Consider the following 6,738-nt stretch of genomic DNA (forward strand, 5'->3'; position numbering starts at 1 on the left):
CCTGCAGGCCTAGGGAAGACCCGGGCTCAGAGGGCTTAAATGTACCCAGGGGCATCTGGGTCATGAGGGATGAGGAAGCTTTTGGGAGGCGGGGAGTGCCCGGGCGAACGGTCCAGCTCTGCAGCTGGTGCGTTGCATGAGGTAACTTGGCACTGCCAAAGAAGGGCCAGCAGAGGCTGTGATGGCACTGGGGCAGGGCGCCTACCTTGCACACACCCGGGTGGAACCCCCGCACCCAAGGGGTCCCCCGAGCACCACACCAGGAGTGATTCCTGAGCTCAGAGCCAGGAGCAACTCCTGATCATCACTGTGCGTGGCCCGAGAAACAAAAGGGCTGGAGCATTTGGGGCGTGGAGGGAGGGTGTTTGGACCACACTCAGCGGTGCTCAGGGGTACCATATGGGATGCCAGGAGCTGAACCCAGGCAAGCGCCCTCCTTGCTGTTCTATCGCTCTGGCCCCGCTGTGTTCATGTTTTTTTTCCTTGGCCAGATTAGGGGAGACCTACCTAGGGGTGCTGGTGGTTGGGGAGGAGGGAGGGGGTGGAATCCAGGGCGTGCTGGGGTTTTGAGGTGCCTTGATTCAGAACCAACATTTTCTTATTTATTAAAGAATAATTGGGGTGGGTGAGCTGGATCGATATAGTACAGTGGGTAGGGCATTTGCCTTGCATGCATCCGACCCGGGTTCGAGCCCTGGCGTCCCATATGGTCCCCCAGCACTGCCAGGAGGAGCCCCTGAGCATCTCTGGGTGTGACCCAAAGAGCCAAAAAACATTGCATTAAAATGAAAATCATTGGGGGGGGACCCGGGGAGCACAACGTGGAGGGCGCTTGCCTTGCACGCGGCCAACCCGGGGTTCGATCCCCAGTGTCCCATATGGACCCCCGAGCCGTGCCAGGAGTAACTCCTGAGCACAGAGCCAGGAGTAACCCTGAACATATCCCCACCGCCTTCCCAAATGTATATTTTCTGCCACACCGTGCCCAGAGCTTACTGCTGGCTCTGTGGGACACCCTGTGGGATGCACGGGATTGAACATTGGGTGGTCACCACCCATCTATTGATCCCGCCTGGAAAATAATTGGCGCTGGGGACCCGCCAGGAGGGGGCGCCAGCGAGCCCAGGAGGAGGCGCGGGGACCGCGGGGCTTGGAGGCGGGCGAGGTTTGCGTGGGTCCTGGGAACCGCGCCTGGGAACGTGGGGGCGCCTGGCTGGGGGAGGGGCAGGGATCGCGGGGGGATACATACCCGCGCAATTAATTCTCCACCCGGATTTAACACTCAGGATTACGGGGTGCTCCTGGCCCGCGACTCCAGCACCGGAGTCGCCCCTTGCAAGAAGATGGGGTGGGGGGGTCATACGCTCAAAGTAAAAGGGGTCCCCACGTTTTTCTTTGTGTGTGTGTGGGGGGCGGCTATGCCTAGTGCTCAGGAGACTTACCTGGCTCTGTGCTTAGGGATCACTCCTGGTGGTGCTACGGGATACCGGAGACTTAAACCCGGGTCAGCCACATGCAAGGCTGGTGCCCTCCGGGACCTGTCTCTGCATCCTGGAGAATTTTAAGGGCCAGGGAGATAGTACAAAGCGGGGAGGGTGCTTTCCGTACTCTTGGGTCAATCCAGGTTTCATCCTCAACACCCCATAGAGGCCCCTGAGCCCCAACAGCAGTGATCACTGAGCACAGAGCCAGGAGTCTTCCCTCAACACCACCAGATATGGCCCAAAAATCAAAAACAAACTAATAAATAAAAGGAAAAGGCAGAAATAAAATTCAACTCCAGGGCCGGAGCGATAGTATAGCGGGTAGGGCATTTGCCTTGCACGATCCCAATCCCTGGCATCCCATATAGTCCCCCAAGCACCGCCAGGAGTAATTTCTGAGTGCAGAGCTAGGAGGAACCCCTGAACATCTCTGGGTGTGACCCAAAAAAGCAAACTAAATAAATTTTTAAAAATTCAACTCCAGTAGAAATGCAAGACATTGGTCTTGCAGGGCACAGTGGGGTGGGTGTTTGCCTTGCATGCGGCCTGACCCGGGTTCAATCCCCGACATCCCACATGGTCCCCTGAGCACCGCCAGGAGTAACTCCTGAGTGCAGAGCCAGAAGCCCTGAGCCTCGCCGGGTTTGGCCCAAACAACAAAAAGGAAAAGATAGGGAACAGCATCGGGACATGAGGAAGAGAGGAGACTAGGACAGGAAGTGGGGGCCAGTGCAGGGGGAGGGGCCCATGGCTGTGGGTGGCCCTGGGGCCTGTGGGGTTGACACTGAGGCTGACAGGGAACTGAGTCCTGATGAGTCAAGGGGAAACAGCCCCTGGGGATTTCTCTGTGGTTTCTGTTTAACTTCCTCCAAAATTCACTCCCCACCTTATTCCCCTCAGTGGGAGCATCTGAGAAGCCCACATCTGCCATCTCCCGTTGCCCCGCCCCCCTGGACCGTCACTTGAGTTGGGGAGACTGGGCTAGAGAAGTTGCTGGTGTCTGGTTAGCCAAGGGCCCAGCATCTGGCTTGCTGTGTGACATGGGCCGAATTGCTAGCCCTCTCTGTGCTGCAGATAGCCAAGAATAGTTTCTTCAGGCAGCTGCATCCTTAGGGCATGGCATGGGCTAAGGTTCTCCTGAGGGAAATGTGGTGATCTTGGGCCAGAGAGATGGGACAGCAGGGAGGGTGATTGACTTTCGCTCGCTGCCAACCAGGGTTTGATTCCCAGAACCCCACAGGGGGGGGTCCCTGAACCCTGCCAGGAATTATCCCTGAGCACAGAACCAGGAGTAAGTCCTGAGTACTGTTCGGTGTGCCCCCAACAACAACAAAACCCAAGTATGAGCAGGTCCTGGTCACCCAGCAGCAAAACATGAACATGGAGGGGGAAGAGGGGAGAGAGAAGAGAGAGATTTGGGGCCGGAGAAATAGGTCAGCAGTTAAGGCGCTTGCCTGTATACAGCTGACCTGGTTCGATCCCCGGCACCCCATAGCGTCTCCCAAGCCTTGCCAGGAGTGATCCCTGAGCACAGAGTCAAGAGTCACAGGAGTCAGCCCTGAGCATCAGAAAGAGAGGGAGAAAGAGAGAAAGAAAAAAAAGAGAGGACAACAGAGAGAGAGAGAGAGAGAGAGAGGGAGGGAGAGAGAGAGAGAGAGAGAGAGAGAGAGAGAGAGAGAGAGAGAGAGAGAGAGAGAGAGAGAGAGAACAATGCCCGTCATAGAGACAGACTCAGGATGGTGGGGGGTGGCATCAGGAGAGAAACTGGGGACATTTGAGGTGAAAAATGTAGACTGGTGAAAAAATGAGTGTTGGGGGGCTGGAGCAATAGCACAGCGGGTAGGGCATTTGCCTTGCACGCAGCTGACCCGGGTTCGATTCCCAGCGTCCCATCTGGTCCCCTGAGCACTGCCAGGGGTAATTCCTAAGTGCAGAGCCAAGAGTAACCCCTGTGCATTGCCGGGTGTGACCCAAAAGGCAAAAAAAAAAAATAAGAATGAGTGTTGGAACATTTTATGACTGAAACCCAATCATGGACAATTTTGTAACTGCATATCTCATAGTAGTTAAATATTTAAATGATTAAAAAAATTTAGCATCTGTTTTCCATGTCTGAAGCCCCGAGGTTGATCCTCACCACCAAGCACGACCCCAACTTATTTGTTTTATTTTATTATTTTATTGTTTTTGCGTTCTGGGTCTTACTCCTGGCTCTGCACTCAGGAATTACTCCTGGCAGTACTCGTGGGGGGGGCATTTGGGATGCTGGGGATCGAACCTGGGTTGGTCACGTGCAAGGCAAATGTCCTCCCTGCTGTACTATCATTCAGGACTCACAATTTAAACCGCTACAGTAGGGGCCGGAGCAACAGCATGGCGGGTAGGGCATTTGCCTTGCACACAACCAACCTGGGTTTGATCCGAGGCATCCCATAGAATCCCCCGAGCACCATCAGAAGTCATTCCTGAGTGCAGAGCCAGGACTAACGCCCGAGCATCGCCGGGTGTGACCCAAAAAGCCAAAAATAGGGGCTGGAGAGATAGCACAGTGGGTAGGGCATTTGCCTTGCACGTGACCGACCCAGGTTCGATCCCCAGCATCCCAAATGCCCCCCCCCACCCCGAGTACTGCCAGGAGTAACTCCTGAGTGCAGAGCCAGGAGTAACCCCTGCGCATCGCCAGGTGTGACCCGAAAAGAAAAAAAAAGCCAAAAATAAATAAATAAATGAACCGCTACGGCAGGGAGCAATAGGGCAGAGAAGGGCTCTTCCCTTGCATGTGGCCGATCCAGCCTCGATCCCCGGGACCCCACAAGGTTCCCTGAGCACCATCAGGTGTGATTCCTGAATACAGGGGCAGGAATGAGCCCAGAGCACCCCTAGGTGTGGCCCCCAAATAAAAAAATATGGGTCCTGGGGGCTGGAGCGATAGCACAGCAGGTAGGGCATTTGCTTTGCACACGGCCGATCCGGGTTCGATTCCCAGCATCCCATATGGTCCCCTGAGCACCATCAGGAGTAATTCCTGAGTGCATGAGCCAGGAGTAACCCCTGTGCATCGCCGGGTGTGACCCAAAAAAGAAAAAAAAATGGGTCCTCCCCACTCTGGTGTCCTGATTCCCCAACAGAGAACAGACTTCCAGGCAGATATCAAGCCCTGTCAGACGTGGAGATGCAGCTCATCCCTGAGAAACGGCCACGACGTCACGGGCATGGGTGTCACCATCATGTCTGTACCCCCCTGCCCCTCCCCTCTGCATGTCCCTGATCCAGGTTCCCAGGAACAAGGCGCAGCGGGAAGATGCCAGACGTGTGTTCACGCACCAGCGCCTTTTTGGCCTGGCAGGGGCGCCCATGGCAGAGCCGGGTGGGTGAAGGTCGAGGCTGGATTGGGGGCAGCTCATTAGGATCTGGGGGGCCATCCTGGAACCACATTGAGCCCCTCAAGGCTGGAGAAGGCCCAAGAGGGTCCCCCAAGACTGAGGAGTTCAGAGCTACACAATCGTGATGCAGTGACTTTGTGACTCACCTCCTTTTGCAGTTTCCTAAATAAACACGAAAGCCGTAGTCCAGCGAGGAGGGTGTTTATTTGCACGTGGCTGGCCCGGGTTCAATCCCTGATGTCCCATAGGGTCCCCTGAGCACTAAAAGTGCTCTGGGGTTGCTCCTGGCTCTGCACTCGGGAATTACTCCTGGCAGTGCTCAGGGGATCCTATGGAATGCTGGGGATCGAACCCAGGTTGGCTGCATGCAAGGCAAACACCCCACCCACTGTGCTCTCGCTCCAGCCCCCGATTTTTTTTTTTTTTTGCTTTTTGGATCACACCCGGCGATGCACAGGGTTTGCTCCTGGCTCATGCACTCAGGAATGACTCCTGGCGGTGCTCGGGGGACCATGTGGGATGCGGGGAATCGAACCCGGGTCGGCCGCGTGCAAGGCAAACGCCCTACCCACTGTGCTATTGCTCCAGCCCCAAGGAGGTTTTATAGTGACTTCTGGGGTGAGGGGCCAGAGTGATGGTAGAGTGTTTGCCTTTCAGGGGGCTGACCTGGGTTTGATCCCTGGCATCCCACAGGGTCCCCCAGTACTGCCAGGAGCAATTCCTGAGCATCAATGGATGTGGCCCTCAAACAAAAAATAAACGAAAAATAAAGACTCTGGGGCGCTTGGCTTGTGTGCAGCAGACCCCTTTTCTTTTTCTTTTTTTTTGTGTGTGTGTTTTGAGTCACACCCAGTGATGCACAGGGGTTACTCCTGGCTCTGTACTCAGGAATTACTCCTGGCGGGGCTCAAGGGATCATATGGGATGCTGGGAATCGAACTCGGGTCGGCCGCGTGCAAGGCAAACGCCCTATCCGTTGTACTATCACTCCAGCCCCCAGAACTCTTTTCATTCCTGCCATCACTAAGGGTCCTGAGCCCACCAGGAGTCCCCCCTGAGTACTGAGCATGAGTTGTCCCTGGGCACCACTGGGTATGTCCTCTTCCCCAACAGTAACAAAACAAATGAGGGGGAAAAAAAGGATCAGAGAGATGCTTTCCCTCTGGGAGATGCGAGTTCAATTCCCCTCTACGGACTGGGCACCATAGGAACCCTCCCCAAACAGGACCACGGGACTGGAATGACAGGACAGCGGGGAGGACGCTTGCCTCACATGTGGCTGGCCCAAGTTTGATTCCCGGCAACTCACGGGGGTCCCTAGAACATGCCAGGAGTAAACCCTGAGCACAGAGCCAGGAGTGAGCCCTGAGCACTGTGGGGGGTGGCACCCAAACAAAATCAACAAAAAAACAAAACCTGGGGGCTGGAGTGATAGCACAGTGGGTAGGGTGTTTGCCTTGCACGCGGCCAGCCCGGGTTCGATTCCCAGCATCCCGTGTGGTCCCCTGAGCACCGCCAGGAGTAATTCCTGAGTGAAGAGCCAGGAGTAACCCCTGTGCATCACCAGGTGTGACCCAAAAAGCAAAATAAATAAATTAATTAATTAATTAAATTAAATTATAAAATAAAAACAGAACTAGAAGACACCCCTCAGCACTGCCTGGTGTAGCCCAACACCACTCCAAAAAGACTGAATGAGAGGGGCTGGAGCGATACCACAGCAGTTAGGGCGTTTGCTTTGCACGTGGCCGACCTGGGTTCGATTCCCAGCATCCCATATGGTCCCCTAAGCACAGCCAGGAGTAATTTCTGAGTGCAGAACCAGAAGTGATCCCTAAGCATCACCGGATGTGACCCAAAAAACAAAAACA

Source organism: Sorex fumeus, unplaced genomic scaffold, assembly GCF_029834395.1.
Source record: "Sorex fumeus unplaced genomic scaffold, SorFum_2.1 ptg000019l, whole genome shotgun sequence".
Lineage (NCBI taxonomy): Eukaryota > Metazoa > Chordata > Mammalia > Eulipotyphla > Soricidae > Sorex > Sorex fumeus.